At 44.5% G+C, this 14591-nt stretch overlaps 1 long non-coding RNA gene across 1 annotated transcript; it reads right to left on the reverse strand.

The window, feature by feature from the left end:
- Positions 1–11389: 11389 nt before the first annotated feature.
- Positions 11390–14241, reverse strand: LOC119294175. The gene is made up of 3 exons (XR_005143367.1): positions 14097–14241; positions 12690–13785; positions 11390–12567 (listed from the first exon to the last, which is right to left on the reverse strand). It is a non-coding gene; the product is annotated as an uncharacterized LOC119294175 (long non-coding RNA).
- Positions 14242–14591: the final 350 nt, after the last annotated feature.

Genomic DNA, 14591 nt, shown 5'->3' on the forward strand with positions numbered 1-14591 from the left:
AACAAACTGACAGGTTCTTTTTGTCAAATTTGCACTACATTCATTTTTTGCCCTTATAGCCCCTTTTCATGAACGACTTCAAAAGAGTATGCCCTGCTTTAAATTTGCGTTGGAACTTGAATAATTCGAAAGAAGTAGCCGATACAACTGAAACATGTGTGTATTATTATTACTGGTTTTGGTAGAACAACAATAAATAAGCTCCATAGGCAATGTAACATAATATCATATATTTAAAACATGTGCATCAATCGTGTTGGTCAATATTGGAAATTCACTTTGGAGCGTCCAGCTCTAAAATGGGAGCTGACTATTCAGGTTTAAGATGTAAAGCAGCCTTTCTGTTACATATAGCAAAAAATATTGTATAAGAAGCCAAGCATTAAACATGTTCACACGGGTCAAGTGGGAACATGCTGGCATCTGGTTTGTGGAGGCGAAATCCAGGAAACGGGAGGCGGTGGAGAGAACCAGTTAGGCCGTGGAGGCGACCGGTAATTGTGTTGACATGTTTGGTAACAAAAGGCTTTGACTCATGTACCAAACCATCATTTCTATTCTGAACATATGCTGGTCTGACTATGCGGACATAGGAAACTTTTATCATGTACACTGTATCCTCTTTACCATTTAAATGCTTCGGCCCCTATGCTTATGGTCTGAACTATTGCTGGCGCCATTGAATTGTGTCAGGACAAAGTGATGGACTCTTGGATCACTAGGCTAGATTAGATCTGGTAAACCTACCTTCTGCCTTGCCTTGCGAGCTCGAACCAGCAGCCATGGTGATGTTGTGGCGGCGGGTTGAGGATACGGCGGTGATGGCAGAGAGTGCGTGAGTAGCGGTGGTGGAGCTGTGGAGCTTCCCATCGCTCTCCGGCTTTCCTCGATCGGTGAGGTTAGGAAGGTGCGCAATGGTTCTATTTTGGCGTCCGTGCCCTAGTGACCCCCACCTCCCTCTTATAGCCGGTGCGACAGGGGCCCACAACCCAGTTGGGTTGGGCTCCCCCGATCAAGGAGCGAGTCAAGGCTCCAATGGGCCTTTGTGCCCATTGGTGGAGAGATCAATACTAACATTCTCCTCCTTGATCTCATCTTTCAAATTTATAACTTTGTACTTTGAAATAATCTTTTCAAAGTACTCATTTCATCATAGATTAATGTGTATGAGTTGTCGTATCGTCACGGTCAATCGCCGATGGACTTGACAGCTACAACACACCTCTCTGTTTTGAAATATATACATTAACTTTTGGGCCCTTTATTGTCCGGAAAACATATACTATACCATAAACCCATGTCGACTGTGTGTTCTCTGAACGCACTGGGCGGTAAGCCTTCATTAAGCATATCTGCAAATACTTGTCTGTTGCTTTCATTCTCCAAGCATTTCAACATAATTTCCGGAGTTCCTCCTTTACAACGCATAACTCTGTGTCAGTGTGTTTGGCATCAACACTTGACTCGTTGTCATAGGAGCGAAAAACTTAAAATGGTTATCATTGTTGTCAACCATTATCAACTCCGGGTACAGGTCTTCTTAACCATTCTGCATGTCCCTCATCCTCATATCAAGCTATAACATGTTTTTGCATCACATTGATGATAATTGTTTCATTCTTTGGAGCTTTTGCACACCAAAACTCCAAGTGCGAAAGTTAGCGACAATTGTGGATTTCTCTATACATTTCACAAGTCATGTCTTTGTACTCACAATCTTTTGAGAGCACTTATTTCTTTCAGCATGAGGCCGATATCTTTGACTCCATTCCAGTGATCTATATATGGACTGGACATTGCCAAAACAATCCGGATACGTGAACTGTGTCAGGGTAATATATTGAGCTTCCAACAGCTGAAGCATATGGCACCATATCCATTTTGAATCTTTTCTCATCAACTTTTGGAACACTGTAGTTTCTAGTTCGATTACCCTTGACTATAAGAACAGGCGTATATTTTTTCTCTCGCATGCACACTTTAGAGACCTTTCTTAGTATGTCCATGCGACATTCCTAATACCCCTGTTTTATTCTTTTACTGGTGAATCTCAATAATTATAACGAGAGACACTCTATCGAGGACATTCTTTTGAACTTTGAGGACAAGAACCTCTTTTCTCCTCTTGCAATAGATTGACATGACCACTAGCAAGTAGGACGTCATCCACATGCACAGGATTAGGAAATGAATTTCCCATTCTATAACTTTGCATGAATACAATTGTCCTCTCATTTTCTTTAACCCAAAATAACACCTGATTCTTCTAACTTTAAATGCCACTGTCTAGAGACTTGCTCTAGTCCATAAAAGACTTCTTGAAACAGTATCCCTTGTGTTCTTTACTTTCGTCTGATGTAACTCAGATCATGATGTGCCACTAACGCTCATTGTAATCTATTCATTCTCTTTGCATAAAATCTTTCGATTTATGTCGCGCTTTACACCTTTACATATTTTCTTTGGAGTCACATTGCCTTGTAGACCCTTTACAGCCTACTGTTTTGGCTCCATTGGAAATTACTTATGAGTCCCAAACATCGTCGGAATTCACTATATTTATTTCATCTCATATAGTCTCTTATCATTTAGACAAAGAGACACTTCTCAAAGCTCGGTTGAGCGCTTTAAATGAGGTGGAATCAACCTCCATTAACATAGACTTTATAGTAATCAGAAGAATCTGATTTTCTCATTCCTTGAGACCATCTGTGTCTCAGATACTGGCACTTCTTTCATATGGGGTTGTTGTTGCTCTATCATTGCCAAGAGGCAAATTAATTATATAGTCTTTCATTTCCAAGAGGCAATAGGTTTTACAGAGACCTTTATCACAAGATGGATGTTTACTCATTCCTCCTTTATAAAGAAAACAACATGTGTTGTATAGGTAATACAACATGCTCCCCCAGATTACTCCATCTTCACTAAAAAATGGCGTATATTTAAACTTTATTATTTGGGTTTATTCTGTTAAAACTTTCTTCTTTATGGCACTTTAAGCACCGTCTTAGTAAATACAACTATTAGGGGTATTATAATGACCATCGTACTGCCCCAGACGATCACATTCTTCATTAATGGATCACTTTAGATGCATAATGTTCATCACATTATCTAAAGTATAGGGGAGTTTGATCATTCTTAATTTATCTCATATTTCTCTCCCCCCCTCGAAATGTGGCAAGAACTTTTCTTCCACAATTTTGAAAAACCATTCATAACTCTTGTGAATTGAGGAAACTTCGATTATCTACTTTATTTATATTACTTCATATGAAATGAAGTTATCTGTTAATTGGTATGGGAGTACTTTTTCCTCATTCCATTTCAAAAACTCAAGAGTTCTTTATCATTAGCACTTTTGCAAGTCACACTTGCATATCATTCTTATCTTTAGGTTCATCTGTAACTTTTATTCTCTTTGGATTTATTGAGTGCTTAATGACTGTTACACATAAGGTGTACGGTCGATACTAGAAAAGCATAATAGCTACCCGATACTTTTCTCCCAGATTGGGACACATTAAACACACATGAGTCATCATGTCTTTCTCCTGTCATATCGGATAAGTCTGAGAAAATTTCTGCCGCCATACGGGTTACACAGGGATTTTCCCAGACTTTTCCTGCCATGCGAGTTTTATCATAATCATCTTTTCCCGCCATGCGGGTAATGCCCTGTAAGGGACATAAATGCCAGAATTGGCTCTTTTGACTGCATATTGAGTGATCAAATTCAGAAATAAATCTGAATGCTCTTTGACACACATGCTTGATCCGACGTTGGTCAAATTAAACACGCATGTTGTTTGTTTCATCTCAAATCATGTTGACCGAAAAATCTTCTTCATAGAGAGTGCATGAAAGACATTTGTCAACCAAGACTCTCAATGATCTATCTTTTTTCTTTTCATGGGGAGGCGAAATCCAGGAAACGGGAGGCGGTGGAGAGAACCGGTTAGGCCGTGGAGGCGACCGGTAATTGTGTTGACATGTTTGGTAACAAAAGGCTTTGACTCATGTACCAAACCATCATTTCTATTCTAAACATATGCTGGTCTGACTATGCGGACATAGGAAACTTTTATCATGCACACTGTATCCTCTTTACCATTTAAATGCTTCGGCCCCTATGATTATGGTCTGAACTATTGCTGGCGCCATTGAATTGTGTCAGGACAAAGTGATGGACTCTTGGATCACTAGGCTAGATTAGATCTGGTAAACCTACCTTCTGCCTTGCCTTGCGAGCTCGAACCAGCAGCCATGGTGATGTTGTGGCGGCGGCTTGAGGATACGGCGGTGATGGCAGAGAGTGCGTGAGTAGCGGTGGTGGAGCTATGGAGCTTCCCATCGCTCTCCGACTTTCCTCGATCGGTGAGGTTAGGAAGGTGGGCGACGGTTCTATTTTGGCGTCCGTGCCCTAGTGACTCCCACCTCCCTTTTATAGCCGACGCGACAGGGGCCCACAACCCAGTTGGGTTGGGCTCCCCCGATCAGTGAGCGAGTCAAGGCTCCAATGGGCCTTTGTGCCCATTGGTGGAGAGATCAACACCAACACAAAGAACCTTCTACTGCTGCCACCATGTAACTTGAATCATACACTTTTTTAATGAGTGATAAGATAGCAGTGTAGAAGTGACCTATTTATGTGTCTTGGGGCGGATACATGCATTCGAGTCTAATGGAAAATGTAGGATTATATAGGGGAATTAATATTGGCTAGGATCATGCTTATGTTGCTTGGATTTAAAAGTCTGTATGAACCAATCAATATTTTAGAGAACAAAAAATCTTACTAGGCATGTTCTTACTCTCACGCTTTCACTGTTTTGACTAGGGCCGTCTCCAGAAATTTGGGGGGGCCGGTGCGAAACAAAATGGTTTGTCCTATGACTGACTAATTCCCATATCATCCAAGATGATCCCACTCTATGATCCGCGCTTGGTTGCACTGCTGAGCAACCAATCACGTGAATAAAATCGCACTGGAGTACTTAAGGTGCACATTTGTGTGATATGAACAATGAATATAAAATAGGGCCCCAAATTTAGAAAAAATATACTTCCGTTATTTTTGTTTTATTAGGTGCATTAACTTTGATGGAATTTCAAAATAGTAAGTGTACATTTTTGTTGGGTAAAATAGTAAGCGTATTTGGTTTGTTCTTTGGTTCTCTAATTTGCTAGTGTTTTTTTAAGTAAAGCATAGCTTTAACATTAACGGTGTCCAGGCAAATCGCCCTGGACAGAAGCCACAAGCGTGGCAGGTACATCATAGTCCCATTGCATCGAGTGATCAGCCTCGCACAAGCGACCCAAACTAGCAAGTTCATGGGCAACTGAATTTGCCCCTCTCCTACATGACACTATTACATGATGAGAAAACCAAAGTTTCAGCTGTAGTTTGATATCTTCGATGACAGCCGAGTAAGCCGACGAGTCTGCCCTTCTCAGGTCCATTGCATCCGCAACAAGCTGGGAGTCGGTCTCGAAGATCACCCTCAACATACCAAGTTCTGTTGCCAGTGCAACACCGTGAGCCATGGCATTGACCTCTGCATCGAAAGGGTCTCCTACATGCTCCTGACGACCTGCGCGAGCACAAATGACAATACCTTCCGAGTCTCTCGCCACTACACCCCAACCTGCGTGTTGCTCACCTGGCACAAACGAGCCATCAACATTTATCTTGATCATGTCCTCCTGAGGCGGCCTCCACTTGTCATCACACTGTTTCTCAGGTTTTTTGGAGAAGACTTGTTGGTATTCTAAAGTGTAGCTACGAGTGCGCCTTGCAACCTCCCCGGCGGACCAGGGGAGCTCGCCCTCCCTGAGCTTATTCCGATTACTCCACCACATCCACCAGGCGGTGGGAATGCATATTCTTTTCTGCTCATCAATTCTCCACAAATGATCCATCATCTCATGAACTGATGTTATCTCCTCCATCTTCATCCTTTCTTCTTCCAAGGCCATGTCCCGCCACACCTGATCACAACCTTGCATTTTATGAATAGGTGAGCTCCATCCTTGGCTGCTCGTCCACAGAATAAGCAAGCTGTATCTTCAATCGGTACACCCCTCCTTGTCAAGTTTGTCCGCAGCGCCAAAGACTCATGTCTAACACGCCATGCAAACATTTGGACGTTCCTGGGGCAAGGGAGCTTCCAAATTCGTTTCCAGGAATCATCTTGGCACACATCCAAGTTACCCAGCGCAGTAGTACTACTGCCTGCTCCTCCATCTTTTGCCATCCTCTCCAGCTGCGTGTGTAGCTTGTATGCACTTTTGACCGAATGTAGGCCTTTGGGGTCGAACTGCCATGCAATGAAGTCTTGCACCCCCTCCCGGACTGGTATTTTCAGGATACACTCGGCATCAACATTCCAGAAGGTGTCCCGAACTAGTTGTTCATCCCAACTACCTGTTATAGGACTGATCAGGTCACTGACATACTCTAATATGTTCCCCCCTCGTGGCGTCATAATTGTCTTCGCCCACGGCCGCGGCAGCCAAGGCTCAGTCCAGAGCTTGATACTGGTGCCGTCGCCAACACGCCACACATATCCCTCTCGCACTAGCTGCAAACCATGTAAAAGGCTTCGCCAGGAATAGGAGATGCCATCCTTTGGCTCGGCCTGAAGCACATGGGTGTCCAGGAAGTACTTTGCTTTCAGGATCTGGGCACAAAGAGAGTCTGGGTGTTCAATCATCCTCCAGATCTGCTTTGACAACATAGCAATATTGAACCCATGCATATCTCTGAAACCTAAACCACCTTGGGCTTTTGATTTTGTTAGTTTATCCCATCTAATCCAGTGGATGGTGTTCTCCTTGTCCTGCTGCCTCCACCAGTAGGACCCCATAAGCGAGCTCAGTTCTTGGCAGAACGATTTAGTGAGATAGAAACAAGACATGGCAAAAGTTGGAATCGCCTGAGCAACAGCTTTCACCAAAATTTCTTTCCCCGTCTTCCCTATCAACTTCTCTAACCACCCGTACATGCGTCCGGCCATGGCACCTTTGAGATAGGCGAAGGCTTTCCTCTTGGATTTCCCGACATGTACAGGCAGCCCAAGATATTTCTCATTCCAGTTTTCGCTCCCAATCTGCAAGGCCTCTTTCACTCAAACTCTGTCACATGCTGAAGTATTGGGGCTGAACATCACGGCCGATTTTTCAGTGTTAATACATTGCCCCGAACAGTTTTCATACAGCTCAAGAATGTTCCTCATAGCCTCTGCCTCCTCCTGAGTTGCCTTCATGAGCAACATCGAATCATCCGCAAAGAAGAGGTGTGACACCATCGGGGCACTGCTGCAAACTTTGATCCCAATAATTAGCCCAGTCCGTTCGCCCGCGTGAAGGAGAGCTGATAAGCCCTCTACACATATAGCAAATAAATATGGGGACGCCGGATCTCCCTGCCGCAGCCCCCTCGACGGACTGAACTGCTGGGTAAGGGCGCCATTAACATTTATCTGATATTTCACCGAGGTTACACACTTCATGATCAGATCAACCCATTGTTGTTTGAAGCCCAATTTACACAGCATCGCAGCTAAAAAGTTCCATTCAACCTGATCGTAAGCTTTGCTCATGTCAGCTTTAACGGCGGCAATCCCTTCCTTCCCTCTCCTCTTGTTCAGCAAGTAGTGTGACAGCTCGTACGCAATAAGCACATTATCTGTGATAAGCCTCCTCGGCACAAATGCGCTTTGGTTCTCTGAAATGATGTTTGGAAGGACTATCTTGAGTCTGTTAGCTATCACCTTTGACACTAGCTTGTATATAACGTAGCAGAGACTGATCGGGCGGAGATCCTTGATACGACTCGGGCTCTTTACCTTTGGGATGAGCACCACCACCGTGTCATTCCACCCTTCTGGTAACGACCCTCCATTCAGTACTCTAAGAACCTCGCTCACCACTTTATCACCCATGAAGTCCCAGTGCCGTTTATACACAACTGAGGGCATACTGTCTGGTCCCGGCGCTTTGAGATCACCAATGTGGTCAAGGGCCGCCTTCACCTCCTCCCGTGTAAACTCAGCATCTAAAATGGCATGCATGGGCTCTGTGACTCGGGGTTCGACCTTAGCAATCAGCTCATCGAGCCGGTTACCCATGTTGGACGTGAAAAGCTCCTGAAAAAACGAACATACATAGTTAGAGAGCTCCTCCCCTTCCTTCACCACCGTTCCATCCTCCTTCTTCAACTCCTTGATTCTATTCATCTTCTTCCTGGCCGAGGCGAACGCCATGAAATACCGCGTGTTCCTATTGCCGTCCTTTAACCAAGAGACCCTGGAATATTGCTTTGCTTTTGTGTTTTTCTTCTCCTCCAAGTCTTCCACCGGACACCTCAAAGCTGCTTCCTCCTGTACTTTCTCCTCACTGATAGAGGCACGCATGCACTCTTCCAGATCCCTTTTGGCTGTCTTCAATCTACCATCGAGTTCGCGCACTACATCCCTCTGCCATCTTCGTAATGATCCCGCAATGGTTTGCATTCCATGGCTTACATCCCCCCACCCGTGGTACCCTCCTCCCATGCTGCCTTCACCACCTCTCTGCACCCCTCCTCCTGAAGCCACCAAGCCTGAAACCGGAAACTTCTATCACCCTTAAACACACCCCGGGCACTTCCTTCAGTACATACGATCATCGGTCGATGGTCCGAATGCCTCGGGTTCCCATTGAGCACTGAAAATTCTGGGAAGGCCTCGCACCATTGTGCATTCGCTGTTGCACGATCCAAACGCTCACAGATATAAGTGGCTAGATCCCTGCTGTGATTCCGCCATGTAAATTTATCCCCGGAAAAGCCAATGTCCGTCAGATCACAACTTTCCAAAGCCTCCCTAAACCTCTCCATGCACGCTTGGGGTCTGGCTACTCCACCACACTTCTCCTCACTAGCTAGGATTTCGTTGAAGTCCCCCACGCATAACCATGGCCGTCCCGTTTGATGTTGTTGGCCAAGAACCCTCAACACCCTCCATGTCTCCACCTTCCTCTCCGCCACTGACTCCCCGTACACCCCAGTAAGCCGCCACATCATTCCACTATCTTCCATCACATCCACATCAATATACCGCCGCCCATAAGATCTCAGTCCTACCTCCACTCCCCTCCTCCAGAACAGAGCCACTCCACGGCTCCTTCCATCCGCATTCCATGCACTCATATTTGCTAGGCCCAAAAGCCACCTGAAACGCTCCAACTCCTTCACTGTCATTTTAGTTTCTGCTAGGAACAAAATGCCGGGCTCCTCCTTCCTCCCCATATCGAGGAGGCTTCGAACTGCCGGGCCATTCCTGAGGCCCCAGCAGTTCCAGCTTATAATTTTCATTGTGCCCGGCGGGGCTGCTCTTGTAGCCCGACCGATGTGCTATATTTGTTAACCATCTCCTGCTTCTCAACACACTCCTGCTTCTCCTCTACCTCCATATCTACCCTCCCCTTCTTGCCCTCCTTATCCTCCGTATTCTCCCCTCTTCCTCGCTTTCCTCCCAGTTCAATGCTACCAACCTTAGCCACCCCCGCGTCTCTATCTTCCCGCCTCACCCTTTTAAATTTCCTCCCCTGCTTGTTGTGGCCATCCTGCTGCTGTTTCTCTACCACCTTATCAACTCGCGTCTGCACCGCCTTCTGTTTCTCTAGCTCCATGCCTACAGATCTCCCCTTCACTCCCCTTGTTTCCTCCTCTGATTTCTCCAGGCCCTTACTGTCATCACCCAACAAAAGCTGTCTCGGGGTGCCTCCCTTCTTCTCATTAGTCTTGGTTTTTGAAGGACTAGTGACCTCCTCCTCTCCTTGTTCTTCCTCGCTTAGAACCCTCCTTCCAGAGCCATGTGTTCCTTCCTTGCGCCACGATAGACTGTCACTGCCACTACCTGACCGTCCCGCCGATCGGCTGAACCCAAAACTCCTTGAACCTCCAAAACCCCTTCCTCCAGATCTCCAGCTTCCATCCTCAACAGGGCCCCTTCTCTGGTTCATGTCCGCTCGTAGCCACCGTCCAGACTGCTTCTTCTCACCCTTCTGCAGGGTTTTGGAGCAGTCCTTTTCGCCATGCCCAATAAGTCCACAGATGTAGCAGAAGTCCGGCATGAATTCGTATTCAAAGCGACACCATCCGCTTTCCCCCTCCTCCGTCTTCTTCCCTTCTTGATCTTGGCCCCTCCCCTTTCCATCGACCTCCTCATCCTCTAACATGAAGCCCCTCATAATCGGCTTATCTATTCTCATGCGTACCTTGATCCGCAGATACTTCCCAATAGCATTGCCATCTGCCTCAGTATCAGCCTCCAAAAATTGACCAACAAAGTTTCCAATCTCCTCTGCTGACTCTGCATTCATCATCCCAAGAGGTAAATTATAAACCCTCACCCATATCGGAATATTACTAAACTCATAGTCTTCAATTCTCTTCCTGGGCACAAAATCTTCCACTACAACCAGGTCTTTATCAAACATCCAGGGCCCATTGTCAAGCGCCTTCCTCTTCCCCGACTCTTGGTAGAACGTGAATATGAATCGGTTCTCCCCCACTTCTTTGCAATCGATGCCCTTAATGGGGCACCACACCTTACCCAATGACAACCGGATGGCATCAGCGTGCGCTAGTCGATCTGACACCACCTTCCCCACCACCTGCAACTCCACGCTCTTCCCCTTATCCTTCGCCGACAGTCTAATCTTCACTCCCTTCTTCTCTTCCTCTGACAGTCGCAGTCCCTTCATTAGCCCCGCCACCCCTTCCATCGTTCCCGCCCTGCCTCACACCCCCGCCGCCTCTAGGGTTTGTGTTTTACGACCGTGTACCCTAGGAACACACGGAAGGCCTTTGGTCGATGGGACGGAGACGGAGAACATGATTGGTTTGGTTGTGATCGCTGGAGCGAGACGAGCAGATCGAATCCTCCACGAGCCTCAGATCGGAACCCTAACGTGATCGCCTCCGCGATCGCCGGACATGACTCCAACCGCCACATGTGGGGCGGACTCGCGTGAGCCGTATGTGGGCAATTTACCTCTTGGGATGAAGTCTACAGTAAAAAAAAGTCCCCATGGTTGTGGGGATCTCCTTTCCTCCACTAGTAAGTGTGCACGTGCAATGCACGTATTTATCGTATGAAAAAAAAATCATCATTCATTCTAGAAAACAGTGAACAAAAATATAATCGTGTGCTAACATAAGAGAGACAATAATAGGCAAAAAATGGTACTTGGACTAAAAATTTAGTGAACATATTTGCCATCAATCATGAGTAAACCGACAATGTTCAATGAAAAATTCCAAAAAAGTATATCCCAATTTTCTTCGACCAAATCCTTGCCAACAATGATTGATAAGTGGTATAGACATATTATATTATTGTGTTGAACAAATCATCTGAATATAAATGTTACATTGACATTATGAAATTTTTGAAAAAATAGAAGAAGGCATGACCATGAAGAAATTGATGCACCACAATATGTATTTTTAAAGGACACTACCGGTTCACACACATAAATGATATACATGGTTCAGAAACATAACAAGAAATGAACATGAGTATAATGAATAATCATGCACACGGCACAGAGGGAGTAGAAATGGTCCCTTCATCTCTAAAGAAAAGGGGGAATGTCCCAATCAGTTCTGGAAACATAGTCATGGGGTACAAATGTTGAACCTACTGGCACAACCAGTCTGCTGAGCGCATCATCCATTATATTCATCATTTAGCAGGTTGTGGTAAATTGTAAGTCTTGCAAGAGCGGGTTTGGTCAAGTCAGCCATGTAGTAGTTGCCAGTGACCTGGTTCTTGACAACATTGGCCATCTTGCCGAACTCCTTGTGCATGCGAGTGGAGAACGCAGAAAGCTTGGTCTACTGCGTCCTCATCTTCGTTATCAAGAGGACCACGGTCATCTCCTTTTCAGCAGCTAGCTGCACCATGTCTTCTTGTTTGACAGGTCAGAGACCAGTAGGAGTGGACATTGTAGAGGTAGTTGGTCTCCTTGCTGAACTGAACCGTGGCACTACTGTTGCGAATTACTACATCAGGTCAGAGTGCAATGCATGTTTGATAGTTATGGTTTATGATAACCTTTGCAGGTAAGCTTAACAAGATATATCAAGGAACTGAAGATCGAAGGTGGCACGTGCATAAAAGTTTCAGGCGGTATTTCCATTTCCAGTGAACTGAACAAATAAAGTAGAAAAGGACAAGCTAATGCCATTTGTGCACAACCAGCATATGAAAGACCATAGTAGTACAGGAGGGCATCATCTCAGTTTATAGGTAATCAGTGAACATGAGGACATCATTTCAGTTTAGAAACAATACAGATTGGCAATGGATGTCAAAGTGCAAGTACATAAGAAATAGGTGAAACTATCTTACATAGTTGTGCATGTTTAACATGAGCTTAGTTTGTGAAGCATTTGTCAAACGCCAAGAAAACAATACGAAAATAGATTGAAGCACACGTACGACCGAGGCTGCGGTGGAATTTGCCAGAGATGAACGTGACCTCCGATGCACAATAGACCGTTTGGAGGACCTGAATATGTACAAAACGCATAATACCTTATTATTGATAATTATACGACATGCCTCCAAAGTATCAAAATGTGTTTATGAACAGAAATACATTGAGATAGCATGCAGATCAGGAAAACGTACCACCCACTTTGACCCAATCCGATGTAGCTGAGTTCACTGGACTTCTGCGCCGACAACTTCATTGTAGTTTCTGCACAATAACACATTCACTGAAGAAATATATTCTGCACACAGCAACAGTTTCTCTGAAGAAATGTATTCTGAAGGAAGTGGAAGTGCACTAACAGCATACTCAAGCTAGAGACATCTATTACGATTATAAAGGAAAAATAAGATAGCAGATGCATGATGTACTAATCCTGATCCAAATGTGTTTCCAACTTGCTGAAATAAGTTGTTACTTATCATTGGACCTGAATATCATGAACTAATATTTGAAATTGACCAAAAGTTCAACCAAGAATTTGGGCCTTAAACAATATTGACTGATAAACAGTTATGGCTACCCGGAGAAACATCATTTGTCATTCTATATGACTCGGACTCATCATGTACACAGATATTCAGTGCGTGGTTCATGTTCAGCATGTATGGTGTGCAAGCGTCTTTTCTTGGTGGGCTAAACGACGCCTCTCTAGACACTATCCCTTTTTGTCGACAAACATTCGGGCATACCACCGTTGACCACTATGTTGCTTTTGCTCGGGACGACGCTGATTATTACCATTGTCCATTAGGTCCGTAAATGGGGCACAGTCAGTAGAATGAGCCCCCTTTGTGCCTGGTTGGTTCTTCATCTGTGACGAAAAGTTGAGCTCGTCTGTTATATTGACTATTACAAAGTGCGTTATTTGACATCTGCATATTAACAATCACCGGAAATGAAGAAAAGGGTAAAAGCAACAAAAAATGCACTAAACCCAGTATCACACCTGACTTCAAAATAAGACACCAAACAATCTTTATAGTTCAACATATTTACAAATGAGATTAGAAGAGCTTATGTCCGTTACCTTTTATTGGCCACTGGTTATTACTGAAGAGGCCATGGCTCATGGATCATGATCGGTCCCATGAGAAGCATCTAGCAATAGCAAAGGTGCACATGAAGTCTGAACTCTGTATATGCTTGTTCTTTACCATCTTGTAACTGACTTCCACTGCACATGTTCTCTCAATCTCCATTGAAGTGCCCTCGGTAACATTGTATTCAGTCCTACAACTCAATTAGCCCATCGAACAAAAATTGTATTAGCAATTGTTGCTTATCTGGAAGGATACAGTGAAGAAGCACAAAGGATAAGAAACATTTAGCAATGATAAAAGTATTTGGTACCTAAATTTACCTGCCAATTCATCACAACAATATTTTATATCACTATACAGGATATGATAGAATCAAAGGGAAACGTCATGATTTAGGTTACTACAAAAAGGATAGTTTAGAGCTCTGCAACATTTCTATACCAATCACACTACTTTCATAGCCTATAAGAGAGGATAACAAGTGAGGAATACAAGACATACCCTTCTTTCCACTAAATCCTGCATGCCAATGTTGACAACAGTACATCCAATGGCCTTTGCAGAGTTGAGACACATCATCCTCTCCCATGGGTTAAGAACTCTTTTCTTATTTATTGCTCTCTGATCAATGGTTCCACGCATAGCTACATTGATCAGACTACAGGTCAATTAATTAACATCAGATACGGCTAGCAAACAATTTATGTTCAAAGAGTAAATGAGCATGCACCCTGTAGCAGGACGCCGTCTCTAATAAGATCAAATAGGTGCTTTTCAGATGGGTCAATTGGCAAGTACTTCCTCAACAATGGGTGTTCACCTAAGTAATTGTTCATATGCGCCACATAAGAAGACTTCTCCTGCTTGAGATTGTGCAGCAGTGTAGTGATGGTAGATCTAAGGAACAACACTTAATTATTGTGGCCACCAGCGGCAAGCCCCGCCACCGTCGCCCGTGGCGGCGCGTCCTTCCTAGGCACCCACCCTTGCTTTAGA

Source organism: Triticum dicoccoides, chromosome 4B (assembly GCF_002162155.2).
Source record: "Triticum dicoccoides isolate Atlit2015 ecotype Zavitan chromosome 4B, WEW_v2.0, whole genome shotgun sequence".
NCBI lineage: Eukaryota > Viridiplantae > Streptophyta > Magnoliopsida > Poales > Poaceae > Triticum > Triticum dicoccoides.